At 27.1% G+C, this 12,037-nt stretch overlaps 1 protein-coding gene across 2 annotated transcripts in view; it reads left to right on the top strand.

Annotated features, from left to right (window-relative positions):
• LOC107437431 (uncharacterized) overlaps window positions 1-12,037 on the top strand; it is a 455,576-nt gene that overhangs the window by 288,210 nt on the left and 155,329 nt on the right. The gene's annotated exons all lie outside the window — the stretch shown is intronic.

The raw sequence follows: 12,037 nt of genomic DNA, 5'->3' as shown, positions 1-12,037 counted from the left end.
AAATCAATTTTGCTTTTTGAATAGTTTGAGAGGTAAGAAGATTCAGAAAACTATAACTCATCAAAAAACCAGACAAGAAAAGAAACAAATTGTGAGGAGAAAATCATTCAATAAAACCATAATATCTGCCCATGCGCTCACAAGTGAAGTTATTCGTTAACCTTAATTCAATTTTGCTTCATTTTTCCGACTGAAATACGTCAGACATTATTAAATTCAATATAAATTATGGTAAGTTTAAAACAAAATGACTTTATGTGCATGATACATAAAGAAATTATTGATTCAAAAAAAATTTCGTGTCTATATTTATTTACATATTTTTCCATTAAAACTATAACTATAATAATAAAATTATATATACATACGTATAGGGAATATATAAAATTCACTATACCAATTAATAAGAAAACAGTTCAACTAAGCAGTAATTCAATTAAATCCGAATAACTTCAAGTTTTATCCACACAAAAAAAATTAAGTTAGAATGGGCATGAAATGGGGAGGTATTAAAAAAAATTAACTCAGATCTTTGAACCAATTTCTCTCTACATGACAATAAATACTAAATTTAGTTACGTTTTATAAATATTTATTTGTCCTTAACGAATATAGTTTAGAAAAAATGCCATTTTTTACATTAAAATCAATTACACAAATCACAGAAAAATCCATCTTTTTGCATAAAACATTATATTTCAAAACAAGTTGGTAAATGTTGTTTGGGTACTATTTTCAATCTATGTTGCAGACATCATTATTTACTTTTTTGGAATAAAGTTTAAAAAAAACTTGCACGTGATAAACTAACTATATTAGAATTTGTTCTATCAATCAATATGACAGAAACTGCAACTTATGAACGAAGTTTATACTTACGTAACATATTTATGTCATTTTCAGACGAACATAAAGAACATCATTAAAAAAATATAAAATGAAACCATATAATAAGTTTATTTAATAAAAGAGTAAAAAATATGTATTTTTTTTAAATAATAACGAAAATATAAGAACATGAATTACTTCAACTAGTATTTAAGAATACGGTTGTGGTACAAAGTTGTACTCTGCCATTAAAATTGAAACTATTTATGGCGTGTATAAACATAGCATCGCCCTTTTTAAATTAAAAAGTGACTGTTTTAAAAAGAATGGTTCAATCTTTGACATGATGCACAGTTCAGTTACTTGGACAGCATTTGTACGTTTTTGTCTGACAAACCAATTCCTTGAAAAAAAACCTCTAGCTACTCAGATTCAAATTTTTAAATCTGCTTGGCGAATTTTTCTCTTTCCAAAAAAGAGCGAATCAAAGAGTAATCTAACGCAGCAACATCTGATGAATATCGTAGATGAGACACAACCAGGAAAAGTCATTTTTTTAACTCACTCACTCTTGTCTGTGTTCTAAAATAATCTTGTTATGTCATAGTATAGACTTTTCTCCTTCATTTGTATTGTTCCACTGTTCCTTGCATTTTCTGATTGAAAACTTCATTCGCTTCAGACATATGCAAATTGGAAATGAAGTCGACATATTTTAAGCGCTCAAAATTAGGCACCCAATTTCAAGATTTGACAAGGCACATATTTTTGAGAGTCTGAAACATATAATACTATACATATATGGACTATTATCTCCAATTTGTTTATTTTTGAAGCGCATGAAATTTTTAATCAAGTTATATCTTACCACTTCAGTTCAGAAATTATTTATGCAATGTTACTTGTATTATTCATTATTGATGATAAGATATAGTTACAGCAGTTCAATGAATTTTTGATATTTTTGATACCTTAAAATGCACAGAACTTATTATTGAATGTTTTATTTAGGTATTCATAGACCTGATTCAGTAGTAATTACTTATACTTAACTGAAAAATTACTTTATTAATTACTTTTATTAAATTTATTTATTTTTAAATACTTTTCTAAACCACCATTATTTGTCGGGAGTACCATATTAAACTCAATATGAAGTAGTTCAAACTCTAATACTTATTAAATTCTACTTTGGCTTAAAAATCCATCTAATTTAACTGTAATTCGAAATATAGAAGCGATAACTTTTTTGGCGCTTGTAATTACATTCCTAGAAGTTAGATTTTTACTTGTTGCTGTAAAGGCAAGTTAATAATGAATTCCTCTGCTCTCTAACTCAGGCCAAACTAATTTGTTTCTGAGTTTAATAACGATTTCTTCCGCTGAAGGAAAGTACACAGCTTCAGGATATTTAAAAATATTTTTTTAGTTTGTCTAAGAACTGGATTCCCTTAAAATCTTTCAACTTAAATCTAAAAATTCTTAAAATTTTCAACTTGTGTTTTAATTAAATACCTTTCACAATACTGCATGTATCTTTTATTGCCTTGAATTTTTATTTTGAATTATTTTAAACAAATGGGATAAAACTAGTTTTTAGAATTTTCACCTTTTACACTTTTGTTCATGCAGAAGAATCAATAACTCAAAACGTAGGTCTATCACTTCACTTTTTATCTGCTCAAAAAATATTCAAACATTTTTCACATTTAAATAAGAAGAATAAAGAGAAAAAGATAGTGTTTACTAATGAAAATTAAATCATTATTTTACTGAGCAACAATAAAAAAAAATATTCATGAAATTTAACGTTGATTTTAAAAAAAAACTGAAATTGTTTATGTTCATTAATAATCATAGCACCCAAACAAAGCTGTTATTTTTCCAAATACGTGAACATAAAACAGCAAGGCCTTAATAAGGTTTTGTTTCCATGGTAAATTGGGAAAACAAAATTAATACAAGTCTCATTTGCTTAAACGATTTGCTAAATGAATTAGCATAGTAAATAATAATATTCATTTTTTTCTATTCTTACTGTAAGGAAATTAAATCATGCCTTAATGTGGGTAAATTATGTAGCGAATATTTGCGAAATACAAACTAAATAATACTAATACAACTTATTTCCTAAACAACTTTCATTAGACTCATTGGTTTACTCAGATTTAGAAAAATGTACAAAGAAAATAAAACGCATTATTTGTTTCGTAAAATAATTTTTCTCTTGTAATATTTTTTCCGTAATAAGTATAAACTTAAAAACCGATGTTGATATTCACATGGAACCCTTTAAGTAGAAGTGCCTTAATTGCTATCTTTGATAGAAATGAAAAGTGTTAATTGAGAGCAGGGAGTAAAATAAAATAATGGGACTTGGTGAATAATGATGTAATAATTATATTCTATCTGGCACTATCACTTTCGGGTTCTTACAAAAAAAAGGTTTATTTAATTAAGTGGCATTTAATATTAGTTTAAAATATGTTTTAAAATATTATTCTGTTTTCAATGAATTTTGATGCTCTGCTGATAAGTTTAGCACGAAAGAAACATTCATGGTTCTGAAGAAGTTTTGCGTATTTTATTCTCGTAAACTGGTCAGCTTTTATGCTGCAAATCATATTCTGCAAATCAAATTGATATTTTTTTATTAAAAAAACGCAAGTATAAAAAATGAAGCTTTATTACATTAAATAAATTAGCTAATAGCTGAAACTTTGAGTGATCTATATAAATATTTCTATTATGTGGTACCATCAATTCGGTAATTTCTATATCGATTGACAAAACCAAAATGTGCAGTTTCTTTTGTTAGGTTATCTAAATTAATAATTTAAGTAGTGTTCAATAGTTAGTTATACGTGAAGTATTAAGAATAATTTTGTATTTTCAAAGAAATAAAAATTTAGTTATGAAGTAACTGTTTAGATTTATTTTTGATCCTTTCTAAAATAGCTTTAGAAGTGTTAGACATAAATGGTGCTATGGTACCACATTCTGTCACACATATTACTGATGACAGAACTTCCTTTTTTTTACTCGAAAAATGCGGTGCGCGAGGAAGTAGTACAGCAAGTAATGAAGCATTGGGAAGTGTTTATCATATCTCACGACCGAGATGGAAATAATTTTAATACTTCTGCTGCTGACTATGCTGAAATCTCCCAAAATCACACTTCCGGTGGTTGAGTGATTTATGGTTACCAAATAGATATTAAATTATTGCTAAATTTCAATGCAAGAAGAGCTTTGGTTATATCATGGGTATATCTTAAAAGTAGTTGAAATTATAATCAAAGTACCTCAGTGCAAGAAAAACGCAGTGGAAAAAAAAAAGTTGGTTAATATATTGTTTAAAACTAGTTACGAAGTTAAGATTGGGGGAGGGATTGAAGAATTTAAATTTTGTTGCGTTGTGCTTTCGGCTTGGTAACTATAAAAATTAATATGTTGTGCAGGATAATTCGTAGAGGTGATCTTGTTGGTTGCCGATGGCTGCTAGTTTTAAAATAACTTACTTGATACATCAAATATTTATATATGTAATTAAGTCGTCATTATGTAATTTACTAGTCATTATGTAATTTACTAGTCATTATGTAATTTACTAGTCATTATGTATTTTCTATTTCTTTGAAATTTAACATCATATACGTTCACGCGTGATTTAGCATTAAGTAATATTTCAATAAACAGCTGAAGAAACCAATATATTTTGTTACATTTTACGGGAAAATACTGCAGAGTTGCACTTCAAATGTATATAAGTTTCGAGTATTGTGCATTTCAGTGAATACAGTACAACCTTAAATTTATGAAAACAATTATCTTGAAATCCACAAAATTACAATAAATTGTATATTTTTAAAAACCGTTGATGTGTGGAACTGTTTCAAACAAAATAGGTTATTGTTATAAATTTTTGACCTCTGTAATATTTGCTTTCACATATTTATAATCCTTTGTCATTCACATCTGCCACTTGCAATGTTACAATTAAATTATTTAATACGAAAACTTATTCCTTCCTGAACAGTTTCAGCAATACCAGAAAAAAAGAAAGAAATTATAATTTTCTTTAATTTTCCTTACATTAATTTAAAACAGCTGAGTAATGAAGAAATTTAATTAGTTTAATTAACGAATAGTGGACAAATTCAGTCTTGTATTATCTTCTGTAATTACAATTCAGGTACTTGTTTTTCTTTACGAATTTTTTTAGTGTTATATGTAAGCTCTTCATGTAACATTGATAGGGAATCACTGATCTATGGCATCTACATCTATAGTAGTATGGGGAAACCTATGTAATTTCATTAAAAATTATCGAAAACGAAACAAAAATTAAAAAGTTTATATGATATATGAGGAAAAAAGGCTTATATCCATTGATAAGGTAGATTCAGAGAAAGAACGATTTTGTGAGAGGAAGAAGAAAAAAATTCTCAATAAGATCCATCTTCAAAGTATAATAACTCACTGAAAAACTGATATTTAACGTTATTTATATGTAAAAACGCTTAGTAATTCTCAAAATTCAGCAGATCGCGATCCAATCGTCATTATTGTGAAAAATAGATATAAACCGTTTTCCCCACTTTTCTTCTCGTTATGATTTTTTAGCTCTTTCTTAATATCTTAAGTTTAGCAACAGGTATTTTAAGGTAATATATCTCAGCTATAAAAAGCAAAATGAAAAGAAATATGATCAAAGCTACCAAAATATGGCACAATTTACCATTTTTCTAACTTTTTAGAAATACCATTAAAGCTTGGTAATAATTTTGGTACGACTAATTGTAATGGATTTGGTAAGAATAAAATACGGTTTTATGATTATCTAATGTAAAATATAATACCTTAAAGCATAACATAAAAACATTTAATTCGGTTAAATTTACATTTTAGTTTTGTATTTTTAGTAAGTGTGTAGTAATAGGAACGATAATTCCGATAAAAAGAATTTTCAATAAGACGTTACCATATGAAGGAAGAAATTAGTAAATGAATGATTTAAATACCGTACATTTTGATTTCTATTATTAAAATGCTTGTTTGTTTTTTTCGCCAGAATTTTCCCTACCATACCGTGTGATAATTTTGCCAGAATATTTTTTTTCTCTGTACCGATATGATAAATTTTTCTACTTACAGTAGAAAAAATAGCAAAGAAAAAAATCATCCTTCATGGTTTTATTCAAACAGTAAAGGTCTCTTTTTAAAGAACAGTTATCAAGCATTGAAAAAAACATTTAAACAATTTATAATTGTAATATAATTTTAATTGTATTAATTTCCGACTTATTTAATGTGTAATTTTTAAATAATTAAATGCTGAAAAAGACACAATTTAAAAGAGCAATAAATTAAATTTTTTTCTTTTAAGAAGTAAAAAAATCTACTTTTTTTCTATATTTAACGTAAAGGAGTGTACTATAATTTAATTTTATAATTACAGAAGGAGCTGTTATACATATTAATGTAATGAAATCAACTAATTACGCACTAATCATAATCGCTACTACAAATCATGTATTGAATTTACTATTACAAATACCATGCTGGTTTTTATAATAAAATACCTTTAAACCAATACCAAAACTAAATCTTAAAAAATTATATATACTGTTTAATATTCTATGCAAAACTAAAATAAATAATTTAATATTCTTAAAAAAAATAGATATGTAAGACGTTTAATTTTTTGTTACTATATAAATTACATTCGTAAAATTTTGTAACTATTCTTATAAAAATCATCTCTGAAGAACAAAATTAATACTAATATTTTACAGTTCATTTATATTTTCTTCCAATTCGTCCAATTCCTAACATTTTTTTTCTGTTTTTATCCTTTTCCTTAAAGTATTTTGAGAGAAACACTTACACCCGGAGAAGAGAAAATTGCTATATAATCAGTGCATAAAATAAATCTTTAAAAACCATAAATTATTGTTGGAATAAAATATGCTTGTGCTTTCATTCTAATTCGCTGCAATTTTAAAATTACTAAATTCCTCACCATAATGATAATAAATAGATATAATCAATATTTTAGAAGGTATCGTATATCTCCATGAAAAAAAAGGAACTGCAGCAATTTGATAACATCAGCAAAAAAAAATTTTCTCACTTTCTTTCCATTTTTTTTTCTTTTTGATAGATGTTATTTAACCAACATATATTATTTTACACGTCTTAAGAAATGCATCAACCCATACTATTAATTTCATGCATTTTTATTTTATCAGTACTTTTTTAAATAACAAAAAAGTCTCTCTCAAAAGTACTTTAGATCAATAAAAGAGACTCTTTTATTGATCTAAAGTACTGCTTTTTATAAATTTTTGAATTGCATTTCCTTGCTAACATTCATTAAACATCTAAATTTTTTTGAAGCAACGAATATTTGTCTTCATTATCATATGCTTCTTTGGCTACAAAATTATTATAAATCGTTTATTTTTAAACCTTTTAACTAAATAAAAAAATGTTGTCCCATGTAAATTTTTTTAACGTATTTTATAAAATATGCAGTTTGCGTTTACATACATACGTATTAAATATAATGTATGCTAACAGACATTTTATCAGTATTTGAATTCATTTAGAATAAAATATTTTTATTTTTCTATTCCTTAAAATTTTTTTGTTTTTTTTGTTTGGGTTTTTTTATGTGATACATAAAACTGAATCAAAATAAAAAATTCGTTTGAACTGCTTGGTGTACTAAAGTTTTTCTTTATGGAACTGTCATTTTAAACTAAAAATTAAAGCTTGCATAAAGTTTTTAAATAGTCTTTTGAAAAATTTATCCCTTTTAATATTCTAATACATTTGTAATTCCGAATCAAATTGTAATTCCGAAAATTAAATTTTCATTATATCATCTCGTTCTTTTTATTAATATTTTTAATATGCATGAGAACATCATGAAACTTAGTCATCCCGGGGCTAAACCTTCATTCTGAAACCTTTTTTTACCTCTTTAAAAACATCTCTAACTTTTTCCCTGGCAAACGATTATTTTATTTATTCATTATCATTTTAATTAATTCTTGTTTTTCTAGTTATCATGTTTCTCAAATTTAAATTTTCGGAAATACTCATCGCTTAGTTTTTTAAATTTTGCATTTTCTAAGAACTTAATATGTATGAAAAAATTTTATAAATCAAAAAATGGAGAAAAAAATTTAAGCAAGAATTGCGTGGAATGATCTTTTGATTCATAATAGAAAACAAAATCATACTAAATACTAAATCATACGTCTCATTGTAGTAAGTTTTACTATCTGTATCAAACTTACTTGCTTATTGTTACAAATTTATAAATGCGTGTATAATTTCTTAAATATTCGTTTGTTATGAGGTTAAATGTGTCAGACAGACCCTAAATAAACAGTTTAATTAAAAAATTAACAAGAAAGTTGCGTAATTCCAACATAATTTGCGGGGGAAATAAAGGCCTAATGTATTTCTTATAGAAGACTCGATTTGGCCAACTCCATTTTCTGCCAACTTGGTGACCATTTTGATATGACATTGGTGACCATTTGACAAAATGATAGTTCTGGAAACTTTGAGTTCAAGCTATTTATTCATCCTCAGTGGACTGGTCGTAAAGACACGGTTCCCAGTAGAACACCGAAGTCAAGCTTTGTTCAGACTGCGTAGAGACCGAGGGTGCGCAATATCGGTCCTCGTTAAACTGTTCTATCGTAAACTGCTCGACTTCACGAGCAGGTAGGCGGGCTACCAAATTAGGTGAGCCATCTCCTCTGCAGAGTATCACAATTGTTATGACAAGTCTTCGGATCATCCTCAGGGATGTTTCTCAGACAGTCGCCAATAGCCCAATGTGCTGCTCGAGTACGACGTAAATAAAGTACGTACCTTACTAGAATCATGTCGAAAGTTCTAGAGTTCTGTCACCAAACCTATATAAATAGGAATGTACCTCGAAAGACTAGTATTTGTCCTGTGACTGCAATAGTATTCTAATCTGCGAGTCCCTGGTAAATTCGCTAAACCGTCTCCTACTTTGAAACCTGCGTTTTATGTATAAAGCTGTTATTTGAGCCTCAATTGAGTGCTAGAAATAGTCATATTTTCAAAAAGATTCTGATAATAAATTTTTAAAGTATTAAGGACTGTTTCATACGTCTCCCACCGAAAAGAACCCTTCCGCTTGGTACATTATCTAAAGCATAAAAACAAAATAGAAATCAAATGATATTTCGGTGAGACAGTGTCAAAATTATATCGGCCAACCAACTCTAGGATTCAAGCATAGGTCTATCCCCAGTGCTACCATGGTTCATTTTTTAATTACTCAAAAAAAATTGGATCATGAATACTTTTCATTTTCACAAACTGTAGCTTTTCCCACATATTGACATTTTGCACCATTTTCAGGATTAGCCTGGAGGATGCAGGAGGCTGAAGATAAACTAAACTTAACGTAACAGTCATGAAAGGTTGAGACGGCAAACCCACAGCAGTTATGAAAGTAACATATTATTCACAAAAAGCAATATTTCATCTGATATTCGAAAAACAGCCTTAGTGAATTTTCATAATTTTTTCTTTTTACCAGTCAATGAAAATTAATGAGAAAAACATAACTCGTTGATGCATTTCATGTTTATTTTACTGAAAATATTTTTTTTTCGTTTCTTGTGAATAAGTTTTGACTCGTAGTCAGTCAAAAAATTTCTAAAATCTAGTTTAATTTTATTTTGTTCAACCTTGATAAAAAAATATGTTGATTCTCATTTATTAAAGAAAAGTGGTTGTTCGGGACACTAAGGCAAAGATTATAATTTTTTTCCTCTTCTGAACTTTAATTAAAATTATAAACCTCCAAAGTTTATTAATTAGTTTTTCCCATTATATCCTAAAGCAATTTGTGCCATTATTTTTGAAAGTGAAATAAGTTCGTTTGGAAACTGACATAAGTCTAAGGCTTTTAATAGTTAGTGTTTTAATATATTTAAAAATATTGGGAATGCTTAATCAATTTAGATGATGTTTTTGATTTTGTAATTTGATAAACAATCAAAATGCAACAATTATTATTAAAATCATAAGAAAAAAATAAAATAAGGAACAAATGACCTTACTTCACTTTTAAAACTTACGACTCATTTTTTTTAATTATTATTTAAAAAAAATAGCCTATCGAGTAAATTCAAAAAAGTCTTTCATTAATAGATATTACAAATTTTTTAACTCGTGATTTTCAGTTTAAATTAATTTCCAACAAAAGGCTTTTGTAAAAAGTTAATGTGTATTAAAAGATGGCAGGAAAATATTACACATTCTTCTATTTAACAAATATTAAAATTTGCATCTGAAAGCAACAAAGTCATTATAGTTTTTCCTTTGTGTGAATTAGAAAAATCGAGCTTTTCTTTTTTGAAAACCCATGAAAAGGAATTCTTTTTACAAATTAAAAATAATTAAAGTCAAAGGAAGCTGAATTACGCAAAAAGAAAGAAGGGTATTATGTTTTCAATCAATGAAAAAAAAAACAACATCGTTTCTGAAAGCTGTTATTTTTAATTTAACGGAACTTTTATCTCTTAAACTTTTATGTAGCAAAGTTTTTATTGCAAATATTGTATCAAATATGCATTTAGTAGACAATAGTTCTATTTACAATATTTATAAACGTTTATGTCTGTTTCTATTATACCAGTTTCTATTTGCCTTTTAATAAAGATTGAAACAACACTTGTGGCAAAGAAAAAACCTCTTGATATAAAAAAAAACTTATCTCCACATTTCTTTGACATAAAAAAATCAGTTAAAAAGATCATTATATTATTCTATTTAAAAATTCAATTTCAATCATGCCTTAATTTAAAAAATGATTCAAAAGACAAAAGAACGTCTGCATCAAATATCGAAACAATTTGATTTAATTATTTGAACTTTAATTACAATTTAAAAAATGTAATTTGGTCTGTTGTAGATTGTTGAAAAGGAACAACATAAAAATATCTATTAGAGGAGTGCTTAACAAAACCAGTTAAGTTGATTAAATTGGGACCAGGCACTTTTGACTAGATTAAATGCAACCATCTATCAGAAATCACATAAAACTAATAGCAGAAAGACGATGTCATTTTGAGATAAATAATAGATAGTCTAAGCTATTTGTTTGTCGACACCAATTTTTTGAATAAATGGAATAGATAAAATTTAACTTTGAGTCCACCAAATCCAATCAATAGCTGCTTAGGAAAGAAAAAAAGAAACAACTATAGGGCCTAATTTTGTTCAACTTTTTCTACGAACAATTTCCTTTCGAGTGACATTTTCAATCACTTTATTTGTAACCATTTTAATTACATCGAACTTTTATAGCTTAAAAAAGAATTTCCTCGTGTATTCTTTTTTCCTAAAGTACTTTTATTTAACGCCACTTCAGTTAACTAATAAAGTATTTAAGCTGCAAACACTTTTACTAGTTAGCTTGATTACTCTGAATCTCCTTTAGTTGACAACGAGGTGATAAACAACTAAATAATCAAGACCAGATGTTCCTTTAAATGATAAATGGCCCATTTTGTATTACTCAGTTGTAAATCAATATTGAATAACTCCAAATCAGAAAACATAGTGACATGATTGTAAATGCAAAAGATCAGTTACTTGTTTCACTTTAAAAAAGAAAAAAATATTTATTATAATACTTTCAAAATGCAATTATAAATATTTCTTTAAGTTTTCTAGTGTAAATAATTTCAAAACTTTAATTTGTGTATTGTGTACTTAATATTGGGTTAAGCATTTTGGCTTCTTAATGTTTTGTAAAAAAAAAGGCTTTCTAAGGTTATAATCAACAGTCTTTTGCCAAAAACTCTTGAAATCGTCTTCCAATACAAAGACCCAAATATGATAACCTAGTACAGTGTTTCCCAAAGTCTGGTACGCGTACCCCCAGGGGTACGGGAACAGTTTAACGGGGGTGCGCGTTCTTATTCAAAATATCTTGCAACAAACAAAAATTTCAAAATATTTTATTTAAAAACGAAGCTAGCTACGAAAATTTACGATTACGTATTTTTCTATTAGCTAAATATTTTTCCAGAGTCAACATTCAATAATTAGTGGTGTCAACAGCCAGTTGTGACTTTTTATTTTTGTGCAATTTTTTTATCACAGCAAAAACAATCATCCTTCTCATAGATGCAAATAA

The sequence above is a fragment of the Parasteatoda tepidariorum genome, chromosome 7, assembly GCF_982258835.1.
Source record: "Parasteatoda tepidariorum strain Cologne lab strain chromosome 7, Ptep-v5.0, whole genome shotgun sequence".
Lineage (NCBI taxonomy): Eukaryota > Metazoa > Arthropoda > Arachnida > Araneae > Theridiidae > Parasteatoda > Parasteatoda tepidariorum.
The sequence above is the reverse complement of the archived record's forward strand: the minus strand, read 5'-3'. Positions and strand labels throughout refer to the sequence as shown.